General features: G+C 40.4%; 1 long non-coding RNA gene across 2 annotated transcripts in view; it reads left to right on the top strand.

Annotated features, from left to right (window-relative positions):
• LOC102160539 overlaps nucleotides 1–11,650 on the top strand; it is a 35,553-nt gene extending 23,903 nt beyond the window's left edge. For both annotated transcript variants that reach the window (XR_002338765.1, XR_307827.3), the window contains one exon: nucleotides 10,403–11,650. This is a non-coding gene — a long non-coding RNA (uncharacterized LOC102160539). The remainder of the gene's footprint in view (nucleotides 1–10,402) is intronic.

The following is a 16,180-nucleotide window of genomic DNA, read 5'->3' as shown; positions in this document are numbered from 1 at the left end:
CCATTACCTCCAAGATCCTGGAAATTCCCACCTTATGAGTCAAGGCTAGAAAGCCCAGGAGAAGGAGAACTTGATCCCATCTACCCAAAAAATCTCATTACTCTGCAAAACAAGGGACTAAATTTTTCAGTTTTCAGTAGTCATTCCTAAGAAACAGAAAATATCTTTCTCCTTAAAGCAGATCTTACTTTTAGGATCATTTCAAATACACTATTGATTTGATGGCAGGCAGGATTGTATAAAGTAGTTAACTTCATCTACCAGTGCTTTTTTTTCCTGTGGTGATGATCAGACTATATTAACTTGAATTATTGAGTAAATCTCTAGTGACTCTTGCCTTTGTTGACAAGGTCAAGATTAGACACTTAAATAATGGTGTGGTAAAAGAAGCTGGGAAATGATTTGGAACAGTGGTCCTCAACTCTGGCTGCACATTAGAATCACCTGATGGGCTTTAAATAATACTATGAGAATGGGAGTCCTCATTTCCAGAGGTTTTGATCTCATTTGTGTAAGGTGTGGCTCAGACATCAGTATTTGAAGCGACCCAAACAAGACCTCCGAAAGTGGAAAAGGATCTTTTCTTCTAGCAGATGCAGCCCCAAGCCAGGGGTCAGGGCTTGTCTTGGGCTGTGCTCTGCTCCCCATCCTTTTTCAAGAGCTTTTTGGACATGCATGAGCATTCACAGTGGCCCTACTCCTAAGACCCTACTCCACAGACGTGGAAAGTAAGCCCTGAGATGTTAAGTCTGGAAATGGAAGGGTAACTGAATGGAAAGCCACAAAAGTACTGATTTAGAAGCAGCTACTTAGGAACAAACCCTAGGAGTTAGTCTGAGGTCTGTCACAAGCTGTATCACCTCAGAGACATGCTGTCTAGGTCTCTGTGCCCTCCCTTGTTAAAAGGCGTAATGAGTGTGTCGAGTCTCTGTTTCAGCTCTGGGGAGCCCTAGAGGTGGTTTTGTTCAATTTAATCCAAGTACAGGTATGGGGTGTATGTTATATTAAGAACTTGGTTTTCCTTTTCTTTTTTCTTTTTCTTTTTTTGCTTTTTAGGGCTGCGCCCACGGCATATGGAAATTCCCAGGCCAGGGGTCGAACCCGAGCTGCATCTTCGACCTGGGCCACCGGTCACGGCAATGCCGAATCCCCGACCCACTGAGCAAGGCCAGGGATTTCTGCTCACCACAAGGGGAACTCCAAGAACTTATTTTCTAAGAACAAGGTCCTACTGTATAGCACAGGGAACGATACCCAGTCTCCTGGGATAGACCATGATGGAAAAGAGTATAAAAAGGGAATGTATATATATGTATAACTGAGTCACTTTACTGTACAGCAGAAATGGGCACAACATTGTAAATCAACTACACTTTAGTTTAAAAAAAACAAACAAATGAATTTTCTAGTTCCAGAGGCAGTGCTAAGAGCAGACTTTCCCTCTAAGTGGCTTTTTAACCCAGAGATGCAGATTCACAGAGCAAGGATAAAGCCAAGCTGGCTGTGCTGCTGACTCTCATCCTCTTAAGAGCCTGTTGGGAAGAAAGCACAGAAGCCCTGGCTGAAGACAGAGTCTAAGGGATACAGAATCTCCCCACTCTCAGTGGGTGTGGGGCACGCTCAGGTGAAGAAGGGCACGTGGGGCTCTTTACTCATTCAGGATCCGCAGGGAAACTGGCCCATTCTTTGCTCAAGAACAGAAGTTTACTCCTTTGTCAGATCTCAGTAAACAGAGAACTGGTAACTGCACTGATGCTTTACCACTGATTCTCAAATTTTAGCATGCATCAGAATGACCTAGAGGGAATGTTAAAACCCAGACTTTAGGCCTCTGCCCCATCAAGTATTTTTATGAGATGGGGCCTGACAATTTAATGTTTCTGCTGCTCTGGAGACCGCACTTTGAGAATTGCTTTAAGGCCATCTTAGAAAGAGCCACAGAGAGTTCCCGTTGTGGCTCAGCAGATTAAGAACCCAACTAGTATTTATGAGAATTTGGGTTTGATAGCTGGCCTCGCTCAGTGGGTTAAGGTGACAGCATTGCTGCAAGGCGCTGTTTAGGTCACAGATGCAGCTCAGATCTGGTGCTGCTGTGGCTATGGTGTAGGCTGGAAGCTGCAGTTCCAACTCAGTCCCTAGCCTGGTAACTTCCATATGCTGCAAGTGTGGCCCTAAAAATAAAAAAATAAAAAACGAAAAAGAAGGAAAAAAAAAAAAAAAGAAAGAGCCATGAGACTCTCCCTCTTATAAACCAGTTGCAATGCCTTTGGGCTACTAATATCCTTTGAAAAATTCTAAACTCACTTGTATGTTTTGTAAAAAACATGTCCACTCTTTAGATTTCATCAGGATTAATGTACAATATTGTAGTTAACCAGACAAATTTGTTATTCTATCGAGCTATAAATACAAAAAAAAAGACCTCACAAAGCTTGACCTTTTATTTGACAAATTAATATCATGAATAAAGATCACATTGAGATTTGCTTCTATATATCTTCTTTGATAGTTTTAAAAGTCCCATATGGTGACTATTAGTAAATATGCCCTTTTCTACATTGTAGCCAAGAGACTATTTAACTTTTTGCTATTATGAATGAATATATTCAGGTATAATTTTTTCCCACAATTTTGAGTTGCAAATATAGCTGTCATTATACTGACTGAAATTGCACTTCATGCAAGAACAGAACCAATAGGATATAAAGGAGATTTATTAAAAGGAATTGGCTCATGCAGTTATGGAGGGTGAAAAGTCCCACAGTCTGCCATCTGCAAGCTGGACCCAAGAAAGCCAGAGGTATAATTCAATCTGAGTCTGAAGGCTTGAGAACCAGGGGAGCTGATGATGTAAATCCCAGTCTGAGGGTAGGAGAAAATAAGATGAGAAATTCTAGCTCAAGCAATGAAGCAGAAAAAAGGGACAAACTCGTCCTTCCTCCTGCTTTTACTCTTTTTTTCCCTCCTACTTTTGTTCGATTTAGGTCTTTGACAGATTGGATGATGCCCCAGCCACATGGGGAAGGGTCTTCCTCCTGACTCAGTCTACTGATTCAGATGCAAGAATCTCGACCAGAAACACCCTCATAGACACACCCATAAATAATGTTTAACCAGATATCTGGGCATTCTCTGATCCAGTGGAGCTGACACATAAAATTAATTAACACATGCACATTAAAAATAAAATCCTCTTCCCAGAAAAATGGTTCTGACCCTCCCCCTCCTCAGTGATTGAGCACCTACTATAGTTCTGTGCTAAGTGATGGGAATACAGTGGTGGGAAAAACAATCATAATCCCTAATTATATGGAGTTTACTTTTTTTTTTCTTTTTATGGCCACACCTGTGGCATATGGAAGTTTCTGGCCTAAGGGTTGAATCAGAGCTGTAGCCACTGGCCTGTGTCACAACCATTGGCAACACTGGATCCAAGCCACATCTTCAACCTATGCAGCAGCTTTCAGTACCACCAGATCCTTAACCTGTTGAGTAAGGCCAGGGATCAAACCTGCATCCCCATGGGCACTATCTCAGGTTCTTAACACACTGAGCCACAACAGGAACTCCAAGTTTACATTTTTTTGAGAGACAGAGAGAGAGAGAGGAGGAAAAAGCAAAAGTAATTGCGAATTATAATACCTACTATGAAGGAACAAATGAGGTCCTAAGATAAAGATTAATAGCTAGGGGTGATCACCAACAAAGGCTGCTCCAAAGAGCCACTTAAACCGAAATTGAGGATAGGGAGTAGCTAGTCATACTCCTGTGGGTAGAACATTCCAGCTAAAACAAATTGCATGTGCAAAGGCCCTGGGGTGGGAAAGAGTTTCAGGTAGAGAACCCGAAGAAAACAATATAGCTAGAACTAAAGAAACAGTGGAGAAAGAGGCAGGATTCAATGGTAACATGCTTTGTAAGCCATTATAAAAAGTTGGGATCTTCCTCTGCTGAAATGGTTTTAAGCAGGAGAATTATATAATCAGATCTTTGTTTTAAGCAGATCACTTTCCCTGTTGAGTGCAGAAGGAATTAGAGAAGGAAGGATAGAAATGGGGAGAGGGTCATTACAGTGTCCAGAAAATTTTGTTACAAAATTAGACCAGGGTGGGATTAAGGAGATGGTGGTTAAGGGACAGATGATAGGTAAAGGAAATGTAGCTGGAGGTAAGTTCTCTGGGACTTCCTGATATGTGGGGATTAGAGATCGAAGGAAAGGGAAGAATTAACGATAACTTCTAGATTTCTGAGAAATGGAAGGAGTAGTTACATCATTTACAGGCCTGCGATGTGAAGAAAAGACTGCCTATGAAGTAAATGGAGTGGTGATTCTGGATGGTTTTCCAGAATCCCTCTCTAAGGAATCTGGTCAAGGGGAAGACCGTGGGACCCGTACTCAGTTTTCTCTTCTTAACTCCATGATCTCTTTCCTCTGGAATTCTTCTCCCCAACCTAGGCTGCGGCGTGCAATAGTCTTCAGTTACCTAACTCTCCCCAGCCCCTCCTACTACTTTTCTTACTAATTCTGTAGCTCTTAAGGATTTTACTGCTAATCACAAAGGGAAAATAGACAGATACTAAGGACTTTTTAAAGTTCCCATTCATGGTCCCTTCTCCCATGGTAAATGTAAGCCCAGGTGAGTTCCATGCTTTGAGATTTTTACATTCAAGAGGGGACTTGACCAAATTCTCCATCTCAAACTTCCTCTTGGAAGTTTCCTCCCTGGAACATGTTATTTCATGCACTGGGGACTTGTGAAGCCACTGGGTGCTTTCCCTTCTCAAATGTGTGTATTATTTCCTAGGGCGGCCCAAACAGGTGACTGCAAACTGGGTGGCCTTACACAAAAGAAACTAATTTTCTCATAGTTTGGAAGCCTAGAAGTCTGAAATCAAGGGCCTGTTCCCTCCAAAGTCTCTTGGGGTGACCCCTTCCTTGCTTCCTCAGCTTCCCATAGCCCCACGTGTCTGCTAGTTTGTGACAGCATCACTCTAATTTTGACTCCGGTCATGTTGGATTAAAGGCCAGCCGTATTCCAGTATTTCCTCACTTTAATTTCACGAATTACATCCGCAATGACCCTCTTTCCAAATTAGATCACATTTTGAGATACTTTGGGGCTAGGGCTTCAATGTACCTTTTTTGAGGGGACGTAGTTCAACACATAACAGTGTGTAATCTGGATTTCCTTTAATTACAGACCATGTGACTACATGGACTGGTCTTGCTGGGACATTCCTTCTGTACTAGCCTGGTATCCTCAGAAACTTCATGGGATTCCAGAGGTGATCTCCCTTATAGCTCACCCCACACTGTCATACAATCAGGGTACCTGCTGATAACTTTTAATAGGAAAAATAATCATTAGACATATTGAATGTTTCTGCCAGCCTGATCAATGCATTTTTTCCCATGGAGGCAAGTCACATGGAGATACAAGTTATCAGACACTTGTTTGGAAAGAATGGAGTAAGCTGGAGGTGTGAGGGTGGGACACAGGTTTTAAGGTCTGGACATCTGGTGGCACCTGCACAGGACCACAGTAAGAAGTCAGTTAGAAGCCCCCCTGCCCCCATCTGTGATCAGTGCTTAGATGGGCGCTGCTAGTCTTGTCTCTGACAAGTGATTTCTGCCTCCTTGGCTGACCGAACCCTCCCCTGTCCTCATTATTTAGATACATATTACTGTTTTCAATCTGATTAATGTCCATTCTTACTGCCTTGGGAAACATTTGGTTCCGTTAAGGTACTTAGTCATCTCTGCTCTGAACCATTAGGAATTCCTCTTGGCAGCCTTAGGAATTCATTTATAGTTTAACTCTGAGGAGGCAAATTCATTTCCAAGGTTTTGAGGGACATAGTGACAGCCACACTAAAGAGAATTTTTTTTTTTTTTTTTTTGACCATGCCCATGGCATGCAGAAGTTCCTGGGCCAGGAATTGAACCTGCACCACAGATGTAAACGGAGTCGTAGCAGTAACATTGCTGGGTCCCTAACCACCTGAGCCATGAGAGAACTCCTAAAGAGTATTTTTCTCTTCAGTTTCTCTGCTTTAAAAATAACAGAGATTGATATTTTTTGGATCAGACAACTCTTTGTTGTATAGATTTATTTTGTGCTTTGTAGGATATTTAGCAACATCCCTGGCCAGTGGGAGAGTAGGGGGCAGAATCACCTCCAGTTAGGAATCACCAATACTTAGTATCTATCTGTTTATCTGCCTACCTATTATATATCTGTGTCATATTTATATATACAACATATGTCATGTCTATATCATATATATAGGTAGATACCCAAAACACACATACCCACATATGTGTATATGTATAACATTATATGCATATACATACATATAATAGCTAAGATTGTATATATACACGTATAGATGAGACAGTAGATAAATAGGTGATAGCTGTAGCTGTGAGCTAGCTAGATACCTAGGTAGGAGCTCCTGACATCCAAGCAGCCTAGTATCGTGAGGTAAGTCGTGGTGATGCTAAGAGGTGGCCTGGTACTTGCTAGGCTTTCGTTTCTCCTATTGCACATAAACAATTTTAAGAAAACAAACCAAACAGCAAACAAAAAAGAGCAGAGAGAGCATATTCTGATGGAAGGAGGAAGGGAAGGAAGATAGAGGTGTCCGCAAAGGGGCTTACTTCCTGGTTAGAACAGTAAACTGCAAACGCTCAGGAGTGTAGGAGATACAAGGGAGACCCTGAGGAAATGAGGGTCATTTCCATTGCCATTTCCCCCCCAGAGCCAATTCTGACATATCCTCCTGTCTCCTTACAGAGAGCAGCCAGTGAAAACGGAGATGACAACAATGTGGTTTTGGGTTTTTTTCCCTTGTAAAGCTGAGCTCAATTTGAGACAGAATATTAATGACAAGAGGCTCAATATCTCATTACCAATCCCTGTGGGCAGAGTCCCCAGAAAAGATAAATATTTGAATAGTTGATGATAATATGTATGATAATTTTTAGTCAGCTTTCCACATGCATTTTCACTGAGTCTTTTATTTGGAACTAGCGCTTCTCAGTGAGATTTACAATAATTAGATGTATATAAATTTTGAATTCGGAACCCAGATTGGAGGATCACTCGGTCCACAAAAGCCTTTGAAAAAGAGCAGCGTCCTTATTGATTTTCCCAGGACAGGCAAGACAATGTCTAGGTTTTATCCCTTTTTCTTTCAGTTCATTGAATAAAAATAGATTGAGGCTTATACCAGTTTCCTCAAAATTTCGCTTGAAGGTGAACTTGAGGTCACCTTAATAGCTATCAAAACTCTTTGTATCATCAAGCTTGGAAAACTTGCCCCAATTTTCTGTTTAAAAGTCTGTCTTTGGGGGAACTTTAACCTCCTCTGACTTCTGATTAGCTTTTTTTTTTTTTTTTTTTTTCAATAACGAGGGTTCAGTGGGAAGTGAAAAGTCACAGAGGTTGCCTGGGTCACACAGGTTGCAAAAGTAATGGAACTCTTTCATCTCTTTCTCTGAAGCAATTTCAGAAATTAATATTGTTGTCTTTAAAGCATGCTTTGGAACCAAGCCTCCCAAAGAAGGTATTGATGTACACAAGCAGACACAATTCTTTTGTGAGCCGTTGGTCGATTTATGCTAATCCAGGCACCTACATTTTCACGGATGTGTCTTCAGTGACAAGATGAGTCATTCTTACATGGTCTCTTCAGGGATAGCCTTTTAGATTCTTCCATATCCCCGCAATCAGTACATTCTGGGGTCAAGGACTTTCTCATTAGTTGGGAAAATGTTCTTCAAGTGGAAAGGGAGCTTTCCATTCATTTGGACGTGCGGTAAGTATGACTGGCAAGAAATGCATTGTTTCAGAAATCTTCATTCCGAAAGAAGTTTTCTTTGCTTTATTTTCACATTGCTAAAAGAGCCAATCAGGTGATCTTTTTTAAATGAGAAGGAGATCTGCTTGCAAAGATAAATTTATTTATCCTGTGATTTATTCAACAAATATTTACATTATACATGCTGTGTGTCAGAAAAAGATACTTTGTTTAAAGTATAACTTTAGGAGTTCCTGTTGTGGCTCATCTGTTAAGAATCTGAATATTATCCATGAGGACGTGGGTTCAACCCCTGGCCTCACTCAGTGGGTTAAGTATCAGCATTGTTGCAAGCTGCAGCGTAGGTCACAGATGTGGCTCAGATCTAGCATTGCCGTGGCTGTGGCGTAAGCCTCAGCTACAGCTCCAATTTGATCCGTAGCCTGGAAACTTCCATATGCTGCAGGTGCAGCACTTAAAGGAAAATAAAGTAGAACTTTAATTCTCATAGAGCTTATATTCTAGAAAGGAAGGTGGCTAGTAAGCAAGCAAAGACAAGAGAAGGAGACAGTCATGAGAAGTGAAAGAAGAGTCTTCCAGGCAGAGGAACTATCAAGAGCAAAGATTGTGACAGATTTGTGGTTGCCAAGGGAGAAGGGATAGATTGGGAGTTTGGGACTAGCAGATGCAAACTATTATATATAAAATGGATAAGCTGCAAGGTCTCACTGTATAGCACAGGGAACTCTATTCAATAACCCATGATAAAATATAATGGAAAAGAATATATATATGTGTGTGTATATATATATATGTGTGTGTATATATATATATGTGTGTGTGTGTGTGTGTGTGTGTGTATTTGTATATATGTGTATATATATATGTATAACGGAATCACTTTGCTATACAGCAGAAATTAACACATTATAGATCAGCTATTCTTCAATCAATCAATCAAGTGCCCCCAAAGCCCCCAAATAACAACAACAAAAAAACCCTGGGAGTTCTCTGGTGACTCAGCAGTTAAGGATCCAGCATTTCCACTGCTTTGGCTTGGGTTGCTGCCCTGGCTTGGCTTTGGTTGCTGTTGTGGTTTGATCCCTGGCCAGGTAACTTCTGCATGCTGTAGCATGGTCAAAAAACCCCAGCAAAGGTCCTGAAGCCAGAAAGAGCAGAAATGGAATTTTGGAACAAAAAGAAGCCAGCATGCCTGATAAAAGTTTAGATGGGAATAGAGAAGTAGGCAGGATGTTTATGGCAGAAGACCTGGTAAACTAAAGTTAAGAGTTTTAATTTTTTTAAGACAATTAGGAGCCATTGGAAATTTCAGTCATGTGAGTCATGTGGTCCAACTGAAAGGTGACCTGTTCAATTAGTTTACCCATTGCAAAACCTTGCTTTTATAATCATTTGTTATCATTATAATGATTATTTAGAATAATACATATTGGATTTTACCAGTTTTGCTACATCTCGAGTGCCCCAGTTTTAACAGCGTTTGAAGATTCCTATGAACTTTTGGTTGACCGATTCTGTTTTGTCTCCATAACAGGACATTAAGGAAAGATCAGCCAGCCAACCGCTCTGAATTAAGAGTGGTTTAGTCTCCTATGAATATATTTTATATCAAAAATCAGCTGTAACTGACACCTTAACTTTTTACTTGGAATTTTTATGTTTACCCTGATTTCTAATTCATTTTAAAAGTATAATTTTCTGGTTTGCTGATACTTTAGCACTTTTCAGATACTTTCTTCATTTTTCCAAGGAACAAATCAGTGTTTGTTATTTTTAGCTATTTGTAGCTCGACTTGATTATGTGATGTGATCATTCTTGTCACTTTCTGTTCATTTCTTGGCTTAGCCTTTTAAGGATTTTTGAACCTTTTAAAAAATTCTTCCTTTACAATGTCATGTTTATGGTTAAGATAACCCAAATTTGAAATATTAATCCTATAATATGTTATGCTGATCCCTTTTACGCATTCTTTCCACTTAGTTGAATTGTTTCCCTTTTTCACACTGAGTCTTTCTGCAAAGTGCTGGGGTCTATGTATAAAATTTCACCTGTCTAGAAGTAGAAATTTTAGCATTTAATACATGGCAGGATTGTATAATCTACTTCTCATCTGGTTGGAATACTCTTTGATATTTGAAAAGTCAGAAATCATGTTGAAATCATTTTTTAAAACAAATTTTTTGATAAATCAGTAAATCCAATAAATTTGGAGACTTGTTCATTTGGCAAATCGTCATTGAGTGAATGGAATTTCTGTAAACTGGAATTAGACAAATTGATTTTCAGATAATTCATCCAGAATTTTCAATCTCCATTAGGGAAGAAAGAACACTGACATAAATGTGGAAACTATATTGAATTTAAGACTCTACCTTTTGAGAGAAATACAACCTGCTTAGAGAAATAAATTGGTACTTTTTAAAGATTATAATCAAAGTTGTGGAAAATCTTTTAGCCCACTCTCAGCCAGGCATCTCTTTTGTATGATTTTGTGAAACTAATAAAAAGTCATATTTTCTGCTAGGCTTTCAGGTCAGACTGTTCAGATGCTCACCTTTCATAAATAATTCTTTCTAGGATGAAAACTCAATTACCAGGGAGAATTGACAACTTCAATACAACGGAGACATGCATTTATTAGTGCTTCTCATTAAATGTCTTCCTGGATTTTTTTCTCCAACAATGTTCCTGGTATGCTGCCAGATGACTGCCCCAAATGCTTTACAATTGTGGGATTTTATGATTTAAAAGTAATTTAAAAATCAATCCCTTCTGCCATTTACTCTAAGAGACACTCACATGCTTTGTATTGTTCTGAAATATGGTCAAATGAGAGAAGCTTTCCCTGGCCTTCAGTGTCCTCTGAGTCAGAGTTATACCTTCCTCTCATTTGAGTTCCATTTAATGAGAATGGTAAATATTTTTGGTAGGCTTCACTTCCTTCATTCTTTCTCTTTCCCTCCCTTCCTGAAGTGGTGCCAGGAAGCTGCTCTGGAATTTTTGTCTACCTTCTATTCTGCATCTTTCCCAAACCTTTCTATCCTGTCTTTTTCTTGTCTTTGTTTAACTTTTCCACACTGCCCAGTAGGCAGCATAAAAATTAAAATGCATGTATTTTAAGAAAAGTATGAGCAGTATCATTTCTGCAGAGCAAGCAAGGGTTCTTGAAACCCCGGTGTTCTTCACCCAAGATAAAACAGAATGATAAACATCTTAAGTAGAGATAGTTTGCTTAGGAGACAAACATTTTCTTTAATGGCAGTTCAAAATTCTCATTCTTGTTTTATAATATTATTTGGGCAACACAGGTTTGCTTTTTGTTTGTTTTAATGAATGAATACACTGGTTCAATGGCAGGCTAAATAATAGCCTCCCTAAAAATGCCCATGTCCTAAACCCTGGAATCTATGAATCTGCTACTTTCCATGGCAGAGTGATTTTGCAGAGGTGATTAAGATAAGGAGTTTGAGATGAGGAGATAATAGAGGATTATCTGGGTGGGACCAATGTAATTACAAAGGTCCTTATAAAGAGGAAAGCCACCATTCTAAAAGGTGACAGGGTGATGACAGCAGAGGTTGGAGTGATGATGTTTCTGGAAAGGGGTCATGAGCCAACAAATATCTGTAGTGTTTAGTGACTGGAAAAAGCAAGGAAGCAGATTCTCCCCTAACGCCTCTAGGAGGAATGCAGCCCTGCTGACCCCTGGGAACTGCCAGCCTCCAGAACTGTAAGAAGTTCCGTTTGTATTGTTTCAAGCTACTAAGTCTGTTGTAGTTTGTTTATAGCATCAATAGAAAACTGTTGTCATTGAAATGTGAAAGGGACTTGCGATTAGAGTCCTTTTTAATAAGATCCCTTCAAATAAATATTTTTACTTTTTTTTTTTTTTGGAAGAGATAAGATCAACTCCTCCATAATCATTCCTTATAACTTCTCCTCCCTTTGGAGATTTGGCTCCCAAGAGAAACACTAGAACATTAGGGCAGCTGAGTAGTTAGGTAAATTCTGAGTAGTTTTTCCAATCTTAAAATCCTGGGCTCAAGTAAAAGGCTCAAGGCTTATGGTAATAGTGGCTCTGAGAACTCAGATTATGTCATCAGGCTGTTTTCTTCTCCTCATCTCTCAAACAAGGTTTCTTCCACAGGTCCCACAATAGCCCCAGGGCTCCAAGATACATTAACTTAGAAATTCCCTAAGGAAGGAGAACTCAGGATAATTGTGGCACAAAGTTGAGGAGGACTCTGATGCCTAACTTGGATCACATGACCAAGCTGGATCCAATCACTGTGGCCAGGGAGATGCCACATTCTGATTGGCTAGTCTAGGAGGTGTGCCTACCTCTGTCGAAAGATGACTCAGCCCCAAATGAAACTACGTAAAATGAGTTCCCCAAAGAAAGAAATGAGAGAGTTAAAAATGAACGATCAATGAAAAGCAAGATAGTGAGTTCCCCGTTGTGGCTCACTGGTTAACAAACCCGACTAGCATCGATGAGGATGCAGGTTCAATTGCTGGCCTTGCTCAGTGGGTCAAGGATCTGGTGTTGCTGTGAGCTGTGGTATAGGTTGCAGACATGGCTCGGATCCTGCATTGCTGTGGCTCTGGCCTAGGCTGGCATCTACAGCTCCAGTTAGACCCCTAGCCTGGGAACCTACGTATGTCACAGGTGTGGCCATAAAAAGACAAAAATAGAGAGAGAGAGAGAAAACAAACAAACATAAAAGACTGTGTAATTGTGGGAAGAGGAGAAAGAGAGAGAAAGAGAAAAGAAAGGTTTTTTTTTTGACTTTCTAATTCTTAGATACAGTTCTTGAGACTTAGCTACATTGCCTGCTCTTGGGGTCCACAAGATAGCGCTCATGAGCCTAAGGTAAAACTTATGGCCAAACCCAGACTCATTGTATGAGAGGACCAAAAAGGTCTGGCTCTCAGAAGGATGATGCACTGAGAGGACATTAAGGTAACAGTTTACCAAACTCTTCACAAATTTCAAAGTGCTTTCATGTACATTAGCTTATCTGAGCACCATAATAACCCTGTGAAACACTCCAAACTGATATCATTATTGTAGCCATCAGGGTCCAGTCAGGAGATAGAAATATCATCACAAATTTTAACAAGAAAAAATATAACATCAAGAATTATTGAATGTTATAGGTAACTAGTAACTGGGAGAAGATAAAAGAATAACCTAGGAGTAAGGGAGAGTTCCCAGGAAAAGAACAAACTTCGATTCACATCTCATTGGGAGAGTGTAGCGTGGGGTGAGCACCTGTGGCCCCCTGGAAGGCGGAGAAGTTTGCTGAGTTGCCCCAGAGCTGGTTACCAGCTGGTGGACTAAGGCTGGTGAGCCAGGAACCATGGGCCTCTCACCAAGATGCCAGCAAGCTTGCAGGGGTAGGAGTGGCCCTGGTGGTTCTATATGCATGCCATTTGCAGCCACACCATAGGAACAAAAAGAAAAGACTAATTAATAATGGAACCAGGAAAGGACGCACCTTCACTGTCCCTGTAGCACGCTCCACTGACAATGGTTTCCACTGTGCAAGCTAGCAAAGAAGTATTTATAGGTCCAGCTCCAGCATCACTAAGCAGGGCAACAAAGTGAACTGAGAAGCACTACAGAGACAGCTGGCACAGTCCATCCCTTTGGCTTCCTCCCTCCCGTGTGCACCCTTTCACAGACATTTGAACTCCTATATGAAAACAAAACTCCTTCATGTTCCCGCCCAACAAGACAGCTTTCTTTTGTAAAAGTGAGGAAGTGCTCATCCTTTTCTCAAAATGAGGAGGCATAGTCCCAAGAGTCATTCTATCCATCATCAGTTATGTTAATAACTTTCAAGATCAGTGACAGTTCCAGTGAATATTTGTGGCCTACAGATTAAAATCAGCCTCTAACAACGTATATATAAGATAATAACGGGAAAGAGAGAGAACGTGTTTGTCATACAAGTAAGTCTATCCATATAACAAGCAAAGAGAAAATATGCACAGCTCCTATAGCCCTTATTTCTGTAATGAGGCTGTAGTTGATCACCTATGACTCCTTTCTCCCATAGCCCATCCTGTATTTACTTTACGCTGCAGGCAGAACCTCAGATGGTCAAGGTTCTTTATCTGGTGAAATGACCCAAACCTTCATTCCCCAAGGATCTGGGTCCTCCATCATCCTGCTTTTTTGGTTTTTTGCTTCTATAGTTTTCTATGAACCTTTGCTAGTGGCATGAAAGTACTAAAAGGAACTCCAGAGAATCCTACTGTAGAGCAGCAACTCAATTTCCCCTGGGTGATTAGGATCAATCATTCTGGTCACTAGAGTAACATTTTTATCTGCTTATTGATTCTGTGGCATAAGAAGCCCAAAGTGGCCAGACAGCAGTGTCATCTTCCAGTAAGTAAGCTGCGGTATCACAAAGCCTGGCAGTGAAGCGTGGATTTGGAGCTGAGAGATAATAGTAAATTGATAACTGGCATGATTATCCCTGTTTTTCAAATGAGAAAACTGTGGTTCAGAGAGGTCAATTGAGTACCTCATGTCATCTGCTTACAAGAGGCAGGGTCTCAGATCTGCAGACCTCAGATCTGAATGTTCCTTTCTGCTCCTTAAATGGGGTGGTTCACTATCTACAAAACAGAATCAGACTCACAGACACAGAGAACAGACTTGCAGTTGCCAAGAGGGAGGGGGGACGGAGTGGGATGGATGGGGAGTTTGGGGTTAGCAGGTGTAAACTGTTACATTTAGAATGGATAAGCAATGAGGTCCTGCTGTATAGCACAGGGAACTATGTCCAATCACTTGTGATAGAACGTGATAGAAGATAATATGAGAAAAAGAATGTATATATATGTATGACTGCGTCACTTTGCTGTTCAGCAGAGATTGGCACAACCCTGTAAATCAACTATACTTTAACAATAAGTAAATTAATGTCGTGGTTCTGGTAGACTAGATCAAGCATCTGACCTGGTTCTGAACTCTAGCATTTACTCACTCTGAGACCTTGGGCAACTCACCTAACTATTCTGAGCCTCACTTTTCTCAGCCATAAAGCTGGGCTAATAGTCCCCAACTCATAGGATGAGAATGAGAATTGAATGAGTTAACAGTCTATGAAAACACTGTGTAAACTCAGCCAACTTCACGAAGTTATCATTACTAAGGATTGTACAAACTCTCCATTTACTACTCACCCACGGAAAATTTTGATGAATTCCTTAGCACCTCATAGTTTATGAAGAATGGTCTCTATTAAGGGGAATCACTGTACCAGGGCAGCAAATGGGGTAAATTCTAAAATCAGCAGAAAACATAGAGCAAGTGAGCATAGTCTCGTGGAAGAAATTGATAGAGTTCTTTGTACCAATAATCTCCGAATCTCAATTATTTTTTGCCAAATAATTTCTTTCAAGTCATTTTGGGAAATGGCTCACTGCCTTTTTCTATTTTATTAAATCCGAGAACCTCATTAAGTCAAAGTATCAGTGATGCATTGTCAGCGGGGCAGAAAATGGGGAAAATCCTCGTTCAGTGTTTGATCATGAAAACCTTTCTAACGAATCCAAGACAAACACATTGCCCTCCTACTGCCTATTCATACGAGATTAACTATTGTGCTGGTTCACAATATTCAATCATCATTTCTTACCCGTTTAAGAGCTGCTTGCATGAATTAGAAGTGGAGACCCAGCAAGCTCTGGTGCATTTTTCCACATTCTCAGCATTAGAAATATGGCTTAACTAAGTGCAATTAGAACAGCGATGCAACTTTTATTAAGAAAAGAAGAAACTAAAGCTGCTTTCCCTCCAAAATAAAGAGAAGGATAGTAGGAGATTTAAAATTTATTTTCCACTCTCTAATACCCTGGCCAGGCTGCTCCCATATTTTTATTGTCCCACATTTCATAGCTCATTATTCCTAGTCCTGCCACAAACACCTACACTTGGCTTTTTCCTCCACTTCCTACATTTCCTTCACGTCCCACTAATAATAAGCACTTGGACATGTTTGAAGGAAAAACCACAATTTCAGAAGCTCGGTGCAATTTATGAAAGTGTCCTTTTCCACCTGATTTTCAGGGAATTGTTACATCACCAAGTGGGACCACTCTTTTATACCTGTCTGAGAATCTAATTTGGTGTCTGGTTCATAGAGGCACAAAATAAATATTTGTTGAATGTAGGCCTTTGAATTCATATTCCATATCAATACAAAAATCTGATAAGTAGACTTATAGGAGGTCCTAAACTTCTCAGATGGCATTTAAAATTAACTGGTTTGGGAGTTCCCGTCGTGGCGCAGTGGTTAACGAATCCGACTAGGAACCATGAGGTTGCGGGTTCGGTCC

The sequence above is a fragment of the Sus scrofa genome, chromosome 14 (assembly GCF_000003025.6).
Source record: "Sus scrofa isolate TJ Tabasco breed Duroc chromosome 14, Sscrofa11.1, whole genome shotgun sequence".
In the NCBI taxonomy this organism is placed as follows: Eukaryota; Metazoa; Chordata; class Mammalia; order Artiodactyla; family Suidae; genus Sus; species Sus scrofa.
The sequence above is the reverse complement of the archived record's forward strand: the minus strand, read 5'-3'. Positions and strand labels throughout refer to the sequence as shown.